Source organism: Ambystoma mexicanum, chromosome 2q (genome assembly GCF_040938575.1).
Source record: "Ambystoma mexicanum isolate Mex_15411 chromosome 2q, UKY_AmexF1_1, whole genome shotgun sequence".
Taxonomy (NCBI): Eukaryota; Metazoa; Chordata; class Amphibia; order Caudata; family Ambystomatidae; genus Ambystoma; species Ambystoma mexicanum.
Genome location: NC_090924.1, coordinates 516,065,084 through 516,084,888, shown reverse-complemented (window position 1 = coordinate 516,084,888; position 19,805 = coordinate 516,065,084).

Genomic DNA, 19,805 nt, shown 5'->3' with positions numbered 1-19,805 from the left:
CGAGCTTAGAGCTCTGGAAAATGTACCAACAAGAGAAAGCTGAGCAGCCTCCTTTAGATTGGATACTTAATGTATGCAAAGAGGAGGGTGAGGAGACCTCTGCTCTGCCCACCCCGGCTGAAATGGAAGACGAGAATAAGAAAGAGAATGGGTTATACCGATTAAGGGAATTTAAAGCAGTGGCAGGGTATAGCAACCCAGCATATGAGTCGCCTCCGCAAAGCCGCGACGAGGGCCCAGAGAAAAATATTGAGAAAGATGTAATCTCCAAGGTCCCAAGGGACAAGGAGAGACGCGATAAGGAAAGAAGCGATCGATCAAGCACATCTCTAGATATGGGAAGAGAAATAAAGAGATGGAAGGGAGAAAGAGATAAAACTGATGAGTTATCGCTTATACAGAACGAATGAATGGGTGGTCAGATTTTGCTTAAACTCAATGGTAATGGCATCGAGGACATAAGGCAAAGGGAAGATCGAGATGAGCAAGATAAAAAGGACAAAGAAAGAGAGGAACGATTGAAAGACGAAGGGACGAAAAGGAAAGATAGAAAGAGACGGGAGCAAATATACCAAGATGAGCAATTGAAAAAAAAGAGAGCAGAGGAGCAGAGAAAATGTGACAATAAACAGAGAGCAATCGATGAGGAAGAAAGGCCAGAAAGAAAAAGAATAGAAGAGAAAAACCAAAAGTTGAGAGATAAGAAAATATAAAGACGAAGGGATAAGGAGATAAGAAGGGCAAATGAGAGAAGGGATACGAAGAAAAAAGAGGCTGAGAGAAGAAGCAAGAAATGAAGAGAATTTGATGATGATATGGAACGTAAATGAAGGCAGAGAGCATGCAATCGTGATCACCTGGAGAAGAAAGTAAGAAATCCCAATCCAGAAGTAGCATGGGAGGACATAGAGGAATTCTTTCCAGAATAAAAGTCATTACCAGGCCCGTCTAGAGCAAATCTAGAGGATGAGTTTGACTCTAGGAGCATTGGGGAAGCAATCAATAAGGTTTATCATGAAATGAGAGCCCAGAAAGAATTAAAGGGGAAGGGAAAAAATGATCGACTCGAGAGTACGCAGCTGTACGAACCGGAGGGAGCCTCATGTAGCGCGAGGCCCAAGGAGATGTTTTTAGATAGACTGATTCTGAATAGAGATGAAGAGGAGAGAGTTGCACAAGTTGGGCACAGGAAATGTCAGACGAAGACAGAGATACTTCTCATGGGGAGGAGAGAGGTGACACATGTGGTCCTGAGTGATGCTTTTGTATGGATAAAGAAGTAAGATGGTCAGATTTAAACACACCTGTATCTAGGGTGTCAGAACCCTTGACCTAGTCAGGCCGACCTAAAGGGCAACTCCTTTGTGAGAGGGGGGAAATCACCACCATATGTGAGAAGACTGAGATCATTTCCAGGTAGAAGGCGGTGCAGGAATATAACCCCAGCGGTGGATAGACAGATGATGAGAATGAGAGTGAGTTTGGAGCATCACACTTTCCCTTGTTAGAGAAAGGGGCAGCCAGGCCTTTATCCATCTGGGGCCATAATATGGCCCCAGATGGATAAAGATAATTTAAGGTGTAAACTCCCGAGCCTAACTTCCGGTGCTGGAAAATGGATACACGAGTTAGAAAAGATGACGGGAGGGAATACTCTAGCTATAGGGGACATACAGGGTCTCCTAATCACCATACTTGGTGACATAGCTGATGACGTTTGGTCAAGAGCAGGATGCCCTGTGTTACTGTAGTTAACACTGCTCATGACGGAGCACCGTTCAATAACTGCAGGGTGGCAGTCTGGAAAGTGCTTAGAGTGCTGTATCCGGACACGTTCGATATGGGAGCTTTAATGACGAAAAAGATTCAGGAAGGAGATGATTCGTTGGTTTACATTCAACATTTCCACGGTTTACATTCAACATTTCCACGAGCAATGAGCCTTGGAAACGTGTGAGGCTTGGGGAAAATCTATACCAGTATTTTATCATATATTATGCTAAGGGATGCCAGAGCCAGTGCAAAAGCAGCTCAAGAAGTTAGTGGGTATGGAAGCAAAATCGTGGTCGGAGATTCAGCTGACCGTTGCGCATTATTGCAGACTCCTGCAAGAAAAGAATCGCAAAAAAAGACGATGTAAGGAAAGGTGAAGCGGCAAAGCTAGTGCAGAAAAAATTGTTCAAGTATGCCATTGAAGGGGAAATGTTGACTAGTGTAGATGGATCAAATTTGCAGCATCAAAGGCAGTTCGATCAAAGTAATAATGAGGTTGCTCCACGGGGAAGAGGAGGATTTTGTGGAAGAAATTGGCAAGGTAACCAAGGGAATTAGCAGAATAATCGGGAAGGCTTCCAGAACAACCAAGGTGGGTTTCAGAATATGCAGAATGATAATAAGAATATGCAAGATGGGCAGGGTAGGAGACCTCCGCCCATATGTTGGACGTGTGGGATGACAAGGCACTTTGCGCGCATGTGTAGAAGTCAAGGGTTTGTGCAGAACGGCCAGTTTTCAAGAGGGGGGATGTCAAACCCGCCTGCATATTTGCAGTAAAGTGGAGATGGATTCGCTCAGAATCAAAGGATGCAACAGACACAAGTGCAGCAAGGCTTGCAACCACAGTAGGTAGCAGTTAATCTGCCACAAGGGCAGTCACAGCAGTCACCTATGCAGGTGCAGCAGAACATGAGTACAGGACACTCAATGACTCCTAGAATAGGGAATATCACTGGCAATGGAGGGAATCCTTTTCAGGAAGTGGAATGAGACTGTACCCGCAATAGGATAGCTCACTGGGAGACCTGATGTGTTCAATACTATCCGTGACGCTGACTCCTCATGAGGAACCGAGGGTGGACGTCAGTATAGGAGGCAAAATATTTTCTTTTTTAGTGGACACAGTGCAACGCAGTCGAGAGGGAAAGTTTTTGATTTCTAGGAATGCCATGAATACTCAAGGTTTCACAGGAGCTAAGAGCAGAATCCTTTACCAGTCTCAATAGGAGAATGCGACATGTCGGTGCCATTGCTATATTCAAGGTAGACACCTGTCAACATATTGGGTTGAGATTTGATGACAAAGCTGAACATGACAATTTCATTTACTGATGAAGGCATAGTGTGTTCAACAACGGGAATGCATTATTTAAATGTGAATTAATTTATTATGGCGTTTGCAGGACAAATGGCCATTGGAGCAGTGCTTTTAGAACCAGAGGTTTTTTATTATGGAGTACGCATTCTGTTGACATGGCTACTAGGCCTAGTAGGCAGAACTATGAGAATACCTGATGAGTTTTTGTTTAGACCAAGAATACCTATGTTCGAAGAGAAGGGGCAAGTTTTTCCCTTAGAGCTGTACGCAGCCATAGTGCGAGGAGAAATGGTTTTGCTTGATGGAAATGACGATGAAGGCAGACGATGGTGCATAGTAATCGCCATTGGGGAAGGTTACAGATTAACTGATGTCACTGATGACAATCTGTTTGGAGATCATTCATCTGATGACGATGTGATATTTGAAATGAGCATTACTTATTATGTGAGAGCAATTAAACAAGAAGTCCCTCAGAAAATGATGATAGCACAAAAAAGTCCTGAGTATTTTGATGAGGATATGGCAAAAGTGCCAGTTTCTTTATGCACTAGAGGCCCCTATGACGTAGGCCTGTTGAAAGGGGTTGGAGAAGTGAAGATTAAATTAAAACCAGGAGCAATTTTACCTCTAGCATGACAATATCCTATGTCTCGAGAGGCATGTGAAGGTAATTTTAAGACGATTTCCACCATGATGGATCAGGGCATCTTATTGACGTCAGAGTCACCATGCAATACTGCAGTGGACCCTATCAAAAAATCTAAGGAGGGGTTGTGGCGTTTAATGCAAGATTTACACCTGATAAACCAGATTGTAGAGGCAGAGTTCCCTCTAGTTCCTAATTCGGCTACGATCTTATGTGATATACCTGTTGAGGCACGATATTTCACTGTGATTGACTTGAAAAATGCGTTTTTCTCAATCCCATAGCACAAAGACTCACAAGATCTGACGTCATTTACCTTCAGACCAACCCGCTTGAAAAGCACTTGTTTACCACAAGGGTATTGTGAGTCTCCATCGATTTTCAATAGAGTCCTCCAGATGGACTTAAGCAATATTGATCTAGAAAGCGTTGTGTTGCAATACGTAGATGACATTTTAGTTTGCAGCACTAAAGAGGAAGAGGAAGAGTGCAGAAGTGATTCTGTTCAGCTGATGATTACACTTGCTGACAATGGATATAAAGTTGACATTTTTCTAATCTTTACAAATTGCGGAATAGTGACGAAAATATGGAGATAGCGACAATCTCAAATCAATGGACCATCTCCTGGGAAAAGCATATATTTGCGGAAATGATTGGCAAACTAAATTCTTCCAGAGCACCCGGACCTGATGGGTTATCTAATGCTGCCCTGAAGCGTGATCCGGAGACCTGGGTGAACCTAAAGGATCTCATACTAACCCTAATAAATACAGTCAAGTTATTACCAACTACTTGGACCAAAGTGGTACTGATTCCAATTTATAAACAGGGCGACAGAGATAACCCGGCCAACTTCAGACCTATTACCCTGCTAGACCCATTGGGAAAATTGTTCGAATCATATCTGCTATGAAAATTGACCATATGGGCGAAAGCTTCTAACCGTTTGGATAGTCGACAAACCGGCTTTACCCCGAACGTAGGAACTAATGTAAACCTTCTAACTTTAAATCTGTTAAAACACGAAGCCATAAGAAACAACGTGCCCGTTTATGCAGCGTTCATAGACTTACACATGGCCTTCGATGCCATAAACAGGTCCATCCTGTGGAACAAACTTGCTAAATGGAATTGCCCACTTGAAATCAGCGAACCGATCAAACTATTATATTCCAACACGACAGTTTCGATCGGACTAACAAAAGAAGGTACAACTACGGAGGCGATAAGAACCTGGAATGGCCTAAAACAGGGATGCCCCTGTTATGCAGCAACCCTGTATAATCTGTATACTGCTGATTACTCTACAAACATCGACACTGCAAATCTCAATCCACCAATGATAAATTCAATTCCGATTCCATACTTGATGTATGCTGACGACATCGTACTCCTAGACAAAACTCCATCTGGACTACAGGAGAATTTACGTATGACAGAATCCTACATGACCAATAACGAACTTCAGATAAATATTTAAAAAACTACAATCATGGCATTAACCAATTATCATAAGTCGTCTTGCCAAAACAGACCAAATTTCACACTGGACAACAAAGTGCTGAACACGGTTACCTCGTTCAAATATCTTGGTGTGTTATTAAACCAACAAAAGGAAGAAACAGCCAAGCTGACCAGTCTCGAAGGAAAAATCCAACTGCTGGCACGGCAAGGCATGATGCTGCATAGACGCTATGGGAAATTCTCTGCAAAACCGATCATAGCGTTTAACCGCCAAAAGGTAATTCCGATCATCACTTATGGTAGCGACGCCATGATTATTGCCAATAAAATAAACTGGCAAAAGCTAGAGGCATCGTTCTGGCGCAAAATCTTCCAGCTCCCAAGGAACTACCCGATGCCCAGAATACGTTTCGAGGTAGCCCTACAATCACTTGCCTCAATAGTACGCTGGAAGCAGTTTGATCTCCTGCGTAAGATCATAAATGAAGACACAGTCCCAGCGATGCAGATCCTTAAAATAACCCCACAAGCAATGCATAATACCAGCTTGAAAGCATGGAAGAACGAGCTGCTCAACCAACTGACAAAAGAAGAAATTACAAAGGAAATGTTGATAAACCGGCCACAGCGTGCAAAGATAAACTTCAGTGCAATGATTGGCCTAGAACAATAGCAGAAAAGGCATCATACTCAATGAACTTACAATGCCCAATTGACATACGAGCACTGAATGAACTCCCACATTATTTGGAACTTTTTCCAGACCCAGTCATTCGAACAATCTTCATGAAACTACGACTAAATATCCTCCCTACTAGACAAAGACTATCCCAAATTCGAAATATAACAAAGGAGGAAATGTTTTGCCGCTTTTGTAAGAATAAAGAAATAACAGAGTCCCTCATGCATTTAATCATCATATGCCCTGCACTAGCGGACCAGAGAACCCTCTTTGGAGATATATTCAAGATCTCAGAACAACAAGAACAAGGCGATTCAAGATGGCTAAAACTCCTTCAAGGCAAACATAATAAGCTGATATACACAGTTGTACAATTCCTTGACAATATCTTGGAGCTTACACAAATTGCCTAAAGCAACTCTTTTGTGTCTCGTCCCCGTTGCTTTTCTGAGGATATGTCATAGTGTTCTAATATGTAAATAATGTAAAAGGTCTTATGCAATTCAAATGAAAAGTTTATGTACAAACTATATCATTTAAAAAAAAATATATATATAAAGTTGACAAAGAGAAGTTAATTGTCAACAAGAAGTGATGTACATAGGCCAATTCTTTCACATGAAGGAAAGAAGGTTACTCCTGAAAGAGCTGAGGCCATTTTAAAAACAGCCAAGCTGCAGACGATAAAGCACATGCAGAGATTTCTGGGATTATGTAACTACGTCAGAGCATGGGTCTTTGACTACAGCTCATACATAAGGCCTTTATTGCAGGCTTTAAAGAAAGCACAGGTAACGCAGGAAAAAATTGTGTGGACTGAGGAAATGGAAGAAGGGTTTGACGAATTGAAAAAAGCAATTTGCACACCTCCAGTTTTAGGGATTTTGTAATTATGCTGAGGAATTCTTTTTGTTCTCACATACAGATGGCACTGTTATGACAGCAGTACTCACGCACTGAACCACGTTGGGGTACAAGCACCTTCCATATTACAGTGGGATTTTAGACCCAGTGGTGAGGGGTCATTTTCCATGTGAACAGTCTTTGGCAACCGCCATGTTCACCATAGAGAAAACTCCAAGCATAGTGATGGGATGTTCTATGATGTTATTTGTTGAGCATGCACTGTTTGCTAAAAGGGACATTGACGCCTCAAAGGGCTTCCACCTATGAGGTTGTCATATCAAATCCAGCAATTAAAATAGTCTGATGCAAGATAGTGAATCCTGCCATGTTTGTAGCTGAGTCAATGACAGAAGGAGAGCCTGTACACAATTGTGCAAATTATGAAGAGTTCTATGATGAAATCCCTAGAATAAAAGAGAATGCCTTAGCAGGGGGAGAGATTGTTTTCATTGGCGGTTCTTCGAGGATCGATCAAAATGATGGGCAGAGATATACAGGTGCCTCTGTGGTAAAGCACAAGGCTGATGGGGAATTTCGGGTCTTGTAAGTACACGATTGCCATCTCATTATTCAGCACAGGCTGTAGAATTATTGGTGCTGATACTCGAGCTTGAGAAACCTACAAACCAGGATGTAACAGTGTACAGTGAGGCTGCCTATGTGACGTCAATGGTGCATGCAGGGTTAGCACGTTGGAAAAGGAGGGGCTACCTTCGAGTGGACGGCATGCCAGTGCAGCACGCCGCCTTATTGGACAGGCTTATTAAGGCACTACAACTCCCAGTAGGCATCGGAGTCGTTAAATGTGCAGCCCAAACTAATAAAACAGACTTTATCTCACATGGAAATGAAGCAGCAGATGATGAGGCCAAGCGAACAGCACTTTCCGATAAAGTGATGATGAATGTGGGCACGCCTGATGTGTATGAAAAAATGGTTGTCAGGATGACTGTATTTGAGAGTTATAATAACTTGTCAAAAACGCAGCTAGTGGAGGTCCAGTGGGAAGCGCCTCAAGATTAAAAGAATTTGTGGTTGCGAAAAGGGTGTTTTTTAAACCCCTCTGAAGCATTGTGGTGACAAGACAGCACTGGTAAACCGGTGATGCCTGTAGCCTTATTAAGGTTGGCTCTGGAACAGCTACACTACCCCGTGCATGTAACTAGGGAGAATCTCACTGCAACTATTGCTGAGGATTGGTTTGTGCCAAATCTGGTAGAGCATGTTGCATTTTGTGCAGTGAATTGTATAGTGTGCCAAAAATGCACTACTGGGCATACACTGTGCACAGTTAGAGGAGTTATTCCAAGACCTAATGGCCCAGCATTTGCATATTGACTATGTCAATATGATACAAGTATGAAATGGATATAGATACCTGATTTTAGTGGTCTGTCCCATTTCAAGGTGGATTGAAACAGGTCCTTGTACACACCCAGCCTCCACCTGTGCAGTAATGAAGTAATGAGGTCAGATAATGGTACTCACTTTGTGAATCAGATATGTGAACAGTTAAGCTTGTTGCTTGGTATAAAGCACAAGTTTTCATCAGCTTATCATCCACAAGGAAATGGGATTTGCAAACGGCTCAATGGTTTGCTTAAAGAAAGAATAGCCAAATTGAAGCTTACCTTGAACAAAGGATGGTTGCATTGCATATCACTGGAATTATATGCACTGAGGAACCAACCAGATTCTGACCACCACCTCACCCCCCATGAAATTGTGATGTGAAGGCGAATGAGAACGCACCTCACACCTCCATCCAGAATTAGAAGTGATGCTCAGCCAACTGCAGATTTACTAGCAATGGAATTGCGTGATTATTTGAATTGTATGACTTCAAGTATCTCTGTCATTTCAGGTCAGTTACGTCGAACAGGTTGTGGGGCAGTGTAGAACACAGAAGGAGATGCTGCAACAAGTGAATCTCAAGAATTATGTGTTCCAAACCTTTCCCCAGAGATGCGGTCTTAATACGCAACCATACAAGGAAGAAGTGGGAGAACCCCATTTTAACGGCCCATACATTGTGGAAGATGTCACGCCGTCTGCAATCAGAGTACAAGGCAGACATGCATGGACATTTATAGGTGATGTGAAAATATATGCCGGAGAAACCCCTCTGCCCTAACCCATCGGAAGCAAGTACAGACATTGAGGAAGAACCATAGCACGTGCAGATGAGATCCATGACGAGGAAGAAGGACGCAGAAGCTGTCGACTAAAGACAAAGGGTTCATTGGACTGTGGCTCTGTTCAGGACACTCTTTTAAGCCATTCATAAAGAGTTAAGGAAATCTGATTTGAATACTCTGTGCAGTCTTTGCAGAGTTGAGGAAAAAATCTTTGTTCTTGAGCTAGAGAGGAGCTTGTAAATACTTTGGACTGAGGCATGCTTAAGCCTTGATAAGAAGAGAGATACGCCACACACTGAGTTCCTGTTTGGATTTGCCCATGGTTTTACCCAATGGCAAAGTTTCACAGATTATTCTTGCTTATTTCGAGTTTGTGTTGCGTGCATACCCTTCGATTGTGGGGGGAACTAATTGCATTTCTGATTTCTTGCAAGATCCTAAAAATGGCCCAGTTGTGAGAAGGTTGCTTATAGTTATCACTGAGCAGATTTTGCAACTATCCGAGTACAGTGGAGAGAGCACAAATGCCCCAACTGTTGACGCACACAGACTGGTTAGCGTGGTGTTCTTTTGTCTTATTGAGGAGTACCCGCATCTTGTTGTCAGGCACACAGATGTGCGTACATTTCTTAAAGATCCGAGAAATACTGCAGACTTGAATGTAATCTTGGAAGGCATCATAATCTAAGTGAGTTTATATTCCGAGCGAACTCTGAGGTCAGAGTAAAACTTTCCTTTGAGGGACAGATCGAGAGGTTGCTGTAAAGAAAGACTTTGTTTCATGCTGAAAGAAAATCATCATGTTGTCTGGTCTGAAGCAGATCCGAGGCATGGACTGGGAGCTGATACATGTCATTGAACTCATCTAAATGATGACGTAGATGAGAACTTCTAGAAAGAGACTTTCTGGAGAAAACGTCTAAAGGTACATTGGTGAAGTCGGTTTCCGTCTTACTGAGGAGACATTTGCATTTCATCTGATAAAAATTGATAAAAGGAGATTGTAGTGATAGGTTTGGGTCGAGGAATCCAACTTGAAAAAGGGGTCCGGTCTGCTGCTCACTACGGCGAACAGAGGCAAACAGCAGCCTTAATCCTCGCCTTCTCACACAGGCCGGCTTCCGCCTGTCGGTGAAGCTGATTGGATTAAAAGACATGACATGGACCAAGGATGAGCAAGGATTAAAAAGCTTCCCTATTGCTTAGCAACGAGGATGAGCCTTGTTCTTGTGCCGCATCACGCCCGCCATTTTGCGGTCAGGCGTCGATGCCTATCCGACACAGGATCACAAAATGAAGACATACAAAGCGGTAAGGGTCATGTAGTAGTGATGTTGCAAAGGATTAGGTGTACCTTTATAGTTTGATTGGGATGAAGCTAGTGCTGAAGGTCAAATTCAGCACGATGTCGTTGTCGAGTGGCTCTAGTCAGATGGTCCTGCAGCAGTGGGGTGGGGGGGGGCTCCTGCCCTCTACTGCTTCGGTGAAGGAGGTGAAAAGTGAGGGCTCTCAGGGGCAAACAGCAGCCTTAATCCTCAGCTTTCTCCTGCAGGCCGGCTTCCGCCTGTCGGTGAAGGTGATTGGATTAAAAGACATGACATGGACCAAGGATGAGCATGTCAAATCAGCAGGTTGCTTAAAGGGAGTCATAAAGATACGGGTCCCGAAAGCATGGGCGTAGGACATGGGGGGATGGGGGGACAAATCCCCCCCACAATTTTAAGTGGTGGGGTATAATAGCTTTTATCCCCCCCAGAATGTGTGTCTCTAGCGCCTTCACCTCAATGCCACCTGTGTGTGTTTCATTCCTGCGTTAGGGTTTATTGGCCCCTCGGCCTCTCTGCCTGTGGCTGGACCGAAATCATCCCTGGGGAGTGGGGGCTGGTTTCTGGCATGCCTGGGCCTGTTTGAGAAAAAAAAAGTAAAAAAAACAAGATTTGAACTTAACTGGTCTGCTGTTAAATCTCAGTTACCAGTTTAATGGTATCCACTACAGAATAATTGCACATTTTACTATAGCCGATATGATAGCTTTGCTGAGATGTGTGTGTGATCTGCAGGTTCTAATCCCAGCAAGGCCATCTCAGCCTTTCATCCTTCTTAGGTCGATAAATGAGTACCAACACAGGTTGGGTGATATTGTATGCATATTTGTTCTATAAGAAAGAGCTTAAGCATAAATGCTATACAATAACATATTATCATTTGGCCGTGGACGTCTGCTTGCATTCACAGTAATTTGACAATACGGATGTATACACACAGATATTAATAATACATATGGTGATCAATTCTTGTATGAAATGTATATCACAACCATGTAAATCATAACCATATTTTTCGTAGTGTACTTAAGAACAATGCTATTTTGTCAAGGGGTGTCAGGTCGTGTTTCATCGCTTCCCGGGATGTCATTTTGGGGTGGGGTCAAATGACATCACTTCTGGTGATGTCATCAGAAGTCAAGGGTTGTGAGGCGAGGGATGGAACACTTTTTTGAGGTGAGGGGTGGGACACTTATTTTGGGTGTCTGGGCCTATTTCTTGTTCTATTCCGAACCTGTGCTGCAGTGCCATAAAACACCTCACTGGGTCCAGGACCAGAACTCCCTGTCCCCTCGCCCACAGTGACAGAGCACGCCGGGTGTTCTCTCTGCTGCCCAGTACACACAAATAAATAAATACACACAGTGCCAGAGCATGCACACCTTTTCATCCGGTGTCTTTGTCGCTGTAGTCCTGGGTTAAGGGCTGTGGCGAGGAAAGGGGGCGCATTGCTGACTGCCCCTGTTCACAATTGCTCTATTTTCCTTGCTCGTATGCAGTGGCAGACGACACCATATTTTTATCACTGCATTCAGTGCCCCAACAAAACCCACCTTTCTTTCCACAATGAATGCAGTACCAGCACACATACCATATAATGTTCTTCCCCTCAATGCATGCATTGTTAGATCACCCGCACTCCCCAACATAATGCATGCAATGCCTAAAGAAAGCACCCCCAGAACACACGCCCCCTAGCCCCCTTTAACAATTGAATGCAGTGATGAAACACAGCCCATCTAATTCACTGCACCCACCACTACACGCACTGTGTGAAGACACACCCTTTCTCTCCCTCATCAAGCGCATGTAATGCCAGACCCCCCAACTCCTTTCACCCTAATGCGGCAATGCCCCATTGCCGGACCTGCCTCCTCCCTTCACCCCTTGGCCACAATGCATGCACTGCCATACAAGGTGCCTCACCCACTGCTTCCCGCTGTATGCAGTGCCACAGCAGAACCTGTGCACCCTCCACTGCCATTCCACTGCAGTGGTGCCACCCTTGGCCCTCCACAGGCGCTCCATCGCCTCTGCATGGAGCGCTGCGTGTGCCACTGCCACGGATGCCCCCACTCCCTCGGCTGGTCAATACCAGGGTGCGCTTTTGTTGCCAGGCCGCTGTGTCAGTGTTGCTGTCCCTTCTTGCTCACATCAGTCACCATGCCGACACTCTGTGTCGCCTCCTGTGAGATATTTTTGGAAGCATTTCGATAACAAATTATTAACCTTGAAAGACGAGCCTTGTCTCAAAAGAACAGTTTTTCCCCTTGTGGCGATATTGTAGCGCTTTTGTATATTCCTGGCAATATACAATACTCAGATAGTCCAATATTTGGACATCCAGCATACGCTGCCTCGTACAAACAGGGGGCGATACACAGCCAGGAGAGAGAAGGCGGAAGGGGTTAATGGAACTGCAGCACAGCACTGGTAGGTGGAGGGCGGTCGTATAACATTGAAATGCATGCATTTCTTATGCTGTCGTTGAAAGGCGGAGCTTGGGGAGTAGAGGCAGTCATGTGTCAGGTCAGGTGGGTCGGGTGCGTCCATGTATCTTTTTGCGGCCAGTAAAAGAAAACCTGATTTATAATATTCCAGAAGTATTATAGATGCTGGTACTTCCGAGACTGTGCTAGGACTGAGGCAGTTACATGTTGGGTGTGCCTACATAACCTTCCGTTCCTCTGACGGCCATCAAATGTCTGCCACAGAATTGTGTAATGTATGAATGCATGGATTTTACAAAGCATAAACCTATGTGGAAAGCAGCCCCTGTACATAGGCGATGCACCCAGGTGGCCATTATTAAACACAGGTCCCTCTTAAAGACCAGTAGAGAAGAGGAGGAGTCAATCACATGTCACATGTGCCCAACAGAGCCCTTTATCTTGCTTAGAACAGTAAAATGAGAGACATTGAAATGGGGAAGATTAACATGTGCAGGCTTCCTACAAGGTAGTACTTAAGGCCATTCTCAAATGGTGCCGACTAGAATGGCTTCATTGCGACTCCGGCAAACTGGCCAAAATATAATAAAGATTTCTCCAAAATGTGTTTGCGCAAAGCGCAAAATGTGAGCACCACACCTCTCACAGCAACCTCGTTTGAAGGGTGCCACTGGCACCCTCCTTGGGATCAGCTTCACCCTCACGAAAAGCCAAAGATTTTTCATAATCTAGAAAGGGGTGGTCTGACTAGTAATCACTCATTACTGCCAGAATATATGTGATCTAATTTGATTTTAACGGGATCACCACTACCAACATCTGAATTTGGCCATCTTGAAGGGACAGGTGGTTTAGCTGGCCCTGCAACACCAGGCAAGTATCTGCAGCGTGTAAAATACGATGTTAGCTTGCAAAAGTTAAAAGTATACTATCTGCAACTTCTGCTGTGGTTCCCCGTACCTGCACATAATGAACGTGCCCAGGCCGGGGAACAAACTGCACGTGCCCTGCCTGCGAAGTGCACTGCTGCGCTGCCTCAGCCTTCATTTTTCCAGAATGAAGGAGAAGCCAGGCAGCGACCCGTGCTCCAGTGACTCTGGGACAGCGTGTGTTATCAAGGGAGACGGAGTGAGACAGACTCTGAGTCCGACTGCGACTCGACCTCCACCTGAGACCTCAGCTACCGTAAGGTTAGTCAAGTGGCGTGGCCCCCTTATCCTAGGTGCAGGGCGGCATGGGAGGATTTATTAAAGGCAATGTGCCACTGCCAACGTTGGATATACGGTTTTTAAACATGTGCAGTGCATTGCAAAACTGATGGGAATCCTGGCCTCATAATGTTTCATGATGAAACTTTAAGAGGCCAGGATTCCCTGATCAGTTTGCAATGCACTGTGCATGTTTAGAAACTGTATATCTGACGTTGGCCCACTTTCATTAATTGAAAATCCTGATGCCCTGCCCCCTCAGGTTTTTCAATTCATGAAATGGTGTCCCTGTCAAAGAGGAACATCACTTTGGAACAGCTCTTTGTTCGTTCCTTACTGTTGGTCAGCCAGGGCTCACATTTAAGCTCCAAGCATTGGCCTACACAGGCTTGCAAGGCCGCACAAAAAAAATATGGAGGCCATTCACCGATACAGCAGTGGATCAAGGGTGCACAATGGGAGCTAGTATTTGTTAAGATCGATTTCTGAACTCCAACCTGGTGGGCAGAGGTTCAGGAGGCCAACCTAGTTTCTTGGAACAGGGTAACTTTCTGAATAAGCCAGACCAATCAAGGTAGCTTGGCGGCGGTCAAGACTAGGTCTCAGGAGGGGTGAGAGTGACTGAAAGACCTCAATGAGCACACAGAGTAAAGGACACTTACAAATCACTCCCAGTCAGGTGTAGATATATTAAAAATCCATATACATGTATTTCAAGGCCTTTGAGTTTCAAACACACAATCAAATCACAGTAATACAATACTATCAAAATACATATATACAAGACCAATGGGGTCTAAAGGGTTAAAGCACAAAATGGGTTCACAACCTAAAGGGGAAGGAAACAGGCAGTGCAAATAGTCTTCAGCCGCTTCTACATCCAACACACTCCTAACTAAGAGGCAGTCCGATCCCTAAGAAGAGAGGAGCCTAATGCTCACAAGTATAGGCAATGCAAGCGCACACGGTAGAACCAATGGGCAAAAATGGGGTCTCTTCAGGGGTCTCTAGCAGCTTGGAAAGTGGGTGAGGCGATGAAGAATAAGTTCCCACTATTCGAGGAGGGTCTACACTTCAGGGCAGAGTCGATTCCAAGAGTTGGGAATGGTTCGCTAGTTCGCACAACAGTGGAAAGGAGAGGGCCCCCCAGGGGCCACTCGTGCGTAAAAATGGATGGATGCACTAAGGTCCACTAGTTAGGGTTGCGATTACTCACCGACCCCGGCACACTGCGGCTCAAACTTCGGCAGTCGAGTCCACTTCGGTTGTTGGTTCAAGTGCAGCAATTTGGCGGCTATGCGGCTTTCAGCGACAAAGATACAGTGATGATTCACAAATGGGACAGTGGCGATTTCTCCGCTCTTGGTGGATGTATCAGGCCAGTTTCTCCCAGCAGGCTTCAGGGGCAAGAGGGGCACAAATGCAGCACACCTGCAAAGATCATCACCACGGCTGGGCAACACGATAACCACATATGCTCTGGTTCTGGCACACTCGTCTTACTTGAGACCTGGGAATGCCAAGCGTACAAAATTCGGTGTGAAGGTGCCATGAACACAGAGCTAGCAGCATATCAAGTTTTGAGGGCCTCCTCGAAACGGCGGCAGAGACAGAGCAAATGTCCTGCGGAAGTTGGTCAGCCCACTGGTTGGCCCAGGGTCACTTCCGAGAAGGCTTACTTGCAGGTTTTGGTGAAGGTGCCGAGAATAGTTGGTCCCACTAATCCAATAGGTCGAAGCGTCTTTGCAGACTTTCTAGGACGACCAGATGCAGAGGGATTCCAGGGGACGACAGCGGGCTCATGGTGCCAAACCTTCCAGCGGGTTACCAGCAGTTCCTCGACTCGGCTTCTTAGCTTCAGGATACTTGGATCCTATCCTTCGTTCACTGAGAACCCCAGAGATCGACATGGTATGGCTGTTTGGGGGCTTCTCTTATCCAGAATCTCCTTCGCGCCAAAACGAAGAGGACCCAATGGGAAATCTGCTCACATTCAGGTATACCATATGTGGACCAATCACAGACCACGGTGGTCCCAGGCATTCACAGCACTCCAGACTCTCTGGCACCCAGGATGTGTATTGGGGACAGACACCCCAGCCCACATCCTGGATGCACACACACAAGGCATGCAGAAGCCTGCAAAAGCTTGGCGTTTCATGGGAAAATGCATGCCCAAATAAGGACTGACCCGGGTCGGCTCAACCTGGGGAAGGTGAAGGGGCAAGATGGCCATAGGACAGGACAAAGAACCTTGTGGCATGGCCATTTTGGAGCCAGGCCACCTATTTGTGCCAAAAGCAATTATCACGGTTTACTTGGCAGGAAAGGGTTAAAATTATATGAAAAGAAAATCTGCCACCAGCCCTGTCCGTGACACATCTGCACATCTCCTAAAAAATCCTTCGAGAGTATCTAGGGCCTTTGGAAATGACTAAGAGACTCAAGCACACTGTACTGGAAGGTACATTGTGCACTTGTTACATGTTGCAGAAAAGTTGCTACAAGTCAGACTATGGTGTTAAACAGCAGCAAAAACTTGGGGGGTACACAACTGGAGGGAAAATTACACATAAATTACACATAAATGGACATTGTTCCTAACAGTATTGACATGTACATGCAGTTTCTAAATGCCAGGCACAACACCGTTTAAAATATTATGCATTGCCTTTTTTAAGGAGAAGGGCGTGATGATTATTTTTGCTGCTTACACTGGTGCCCCTAAACTGACAGGTTACTTTGAGATTGTTTCTAGTTTATTTCCTTAGAGTTGGATCACGCTGACTGCACATGACATGTTTCTCTGCAAAAAACAATACAAATTCTATGAATGTATCTATAACGGCTTCCCAAAATGAGACCCGGTCCCCCAGCTGGAAGTGACATCTATTGCTGTGACACTTTGTCCCTCTTCGCACTCACTCAACATGATAGGCATACATGGAGCAACAAGAAACTCTGTTAGAACATTTACGATTGAGGCATTTCGTTATAGTGTATACTGCCAACTGAGTCACTTCTAGGTGATCCCAAGTAAACCTATAGAGAAAATAATGTACAGTGGGGGTCACACGATTCGCCCAGGATCACACAATCTGGCAAAGACTGGATTTTCTCCAAGATGTCCCTGTACCCCAGGCCTGGCTTGCAAAGTGCAGACACTGCCCGAGATATCAGTCAGACATTGTATATGAAATCCTCATGAAACCATATAAAGTAAAAGGAGGATGAGCCAATCTCAAGAAGGGCTGCTACACGGGATGCGTGCTCTTTTCCATAGTAGTGTCTAATATTAGTAGGACTTAAGGCACACCCCTCACCCTCTTCCCAAAAACTCACACTTGCTTGAGGTTTGGATGGTACCACATCTAAAGCTTGGTCTCTGACATGAGGGCTACCTGCATTTTGCTAGTTCAAACCCAGCAGCAGCCGGGTCCACTTAACCTTTCATAAATTCAGTACCGTTCAAATGAGGGTAATAATACCTGCTATTACATTGCATAGAAGCTGAAAGCATCTAGCATGAAGCTCTAAGACCAAAGTGTTATTATATTCATAAAACAAACTATTACCAGCCCACACCTGAACTCTGTCCCTGCCCAAAATAAACCATTTGTTGGTGCCCATCCTGCGCATCTCTCAAAAGAAATCAAGCGCTAATCTTCTGTAGGTCTTGGCTAAGCTTCAGCCTGTTTTATTCACCCTGGATGTTTCTGTCAGCGTACTTGAGTGGTTGCAGTGCGATCAGATTTTCAGGGTAGAGCCTCAGCAGTACTGGATTTAGTGACTTCTGTGTCTGTCCTCCCTTCCAAATATCCATGCATGCCCCTGACTATTTCTTAAGAGTTAATGCTTGCAGGTATCAATGGGCCCTTTTAAGGTAATGGATCTGGCATGCCTGTTCCAGCTTATTCTGAGAAGCTATATGGAGTGGTTGGTCATGCAAGGTGGGTAAGAGAAAATCTGTGAAATGTAAGCCAGGATATCGAGGGTGCTCTGAAGACTGAGGAGAAAGTGCTGAGTAAGTGTACAGATGAGAGTTGTGTGGGGTGCTGGCCATGGGGGAATGGGAAGCGAGGGACTAGGGTGCAGTAGATTGTGGGACTGCAAAGTGAAAAAGGGTAGAAAGGGTGCAGAGGACAGAAAAAGAGAGGAGCAAGGGAGGGGAGAGATGGGAACAAGAACGGAGTGCAGATGAAAGATTGGGATGGTTTGCAGCACGGGGTGGCCAGTGTGTGCTGGGGAGAGAGGGGTCCAGGGAGGACCAGAACACAGGGAGAGTGGTTTAGGGCAGAAATGGCATAGGAGGTGCTTCGGGTTTTGCAAATGAGAGCAAAGTACAGACAATGAGAAAGTGCAGAGGGCAGTGTATCAGAGGAGTGACTTGGTGTGGGGTGCAGGGAAGGGACTTGGGAGAAAAGGGTGTACAGCAGACAAGAATGTGGAGTAGAGAAGGGTACAGAGGGGAGATTTGTACAAGGAATAATGGGGGCTTGCCTCATTTTCCCAGATAAAGGGTGCAGTCACGAATGTGTCTTCTTCTAACGCTTGATCCATGCTCACGAGGCCTGCACGAGGACGATTAGAAGTCGTTTGTTGAAATAATTGATTATATATACACTACACCATATCTGTCTGCGCATTGATTGGGCTTGATAATACACACAGTGGCCCCTCCTCTCCCAGGTGCAGGCCCGCATGGGGAGGATTTATTAGAGGGAACGTGGGAGCTCGGGCTCAGCGCTCTCCCACTGCCCCAGTGTAATCTGCACTCCTGTCTGGTTCCTCTCCAGGAAGAGACAGTCACAGCAGGCTGTTCCTGCATTAACTCCCTTTTCACTCAGTCCTACCTGCAGCCTAGGTCTGAAGTCAGGACTAAACTTAAATGAGGTATATATTCACCTCTGACCTGTCCTGTAGTGGGAGCTGGTGCCAGGGTGCGTGGCATCTTGCCTTGCGACACAGCATCATGTTATTTGGGTTATCTTAGCAACCTTCATGGGTTTTTGGTGGATGGATGCCACGCAGGCCACAGACTCATTTTACGCCAAAACCTATTCCTTTAAAAAACATTCGAATGATCTATATAGAGCACGTAAAGTGCCAGTTCTGGTTTAGATAAAGCCACTGATTAGGGATGTTTACTACAAAGCCCTGTGTAGTTAATAACTTAATTGGAGCTGGGAACATACTACTGGTGTAATACAAATGTCTTATCCAGGGATGCCTTCAGCCACTCTATTAGCACTTTGCATTTCCTTCACTGAAGTCCTGCTAAAAACCAGAAATGGCAAGTGTTTGCTTGTGTATACATATTGGCATTTGTCAGGCACTTCTTTTAAATGTCCAGGTACTTGCACCATTATGCAGCTGCCACCATCAGTGGGTACCTAATACCACTATGTTTGTTTGTTTGTTTGTTTATTTTTAACACGCGCCAGACCCGGAGGTATCAGGACGCGGAGACAAGAATGCTTTAAGCTTACAAAGTTACAAGGGTTACAAGTCAATTTGGTACAGGTCAGTACAACAATACAGCATGTAATACATATACAGTTACACATAGGATTCACAGCTAAGAGGCAGGGAGCCTTCTGGATGCAGATTCAGGGACTAGGAGTAGCAGGTAATGCAAGCACTAAAGATCATTTTCTTTGAACCACTTGATGATGTTTGATCTAAAGTGTGGGTGTGATTGGTCGGTCCTTAGGTAGGCGGGAGGGAATTGCACAGTTGGGCTGCTTTGACGGGGAAGCTATTCCCTCCGATAGTAGTCCTTTTGAAGGGGGAGACTGATAGGCATTTAGTATAAGCAGCTCTGGTAGGTCTGGCTGTGACTTTTCTTTTAAACCTCTGTCAAGTAGCTAGGTGAAGCGTTGTTAA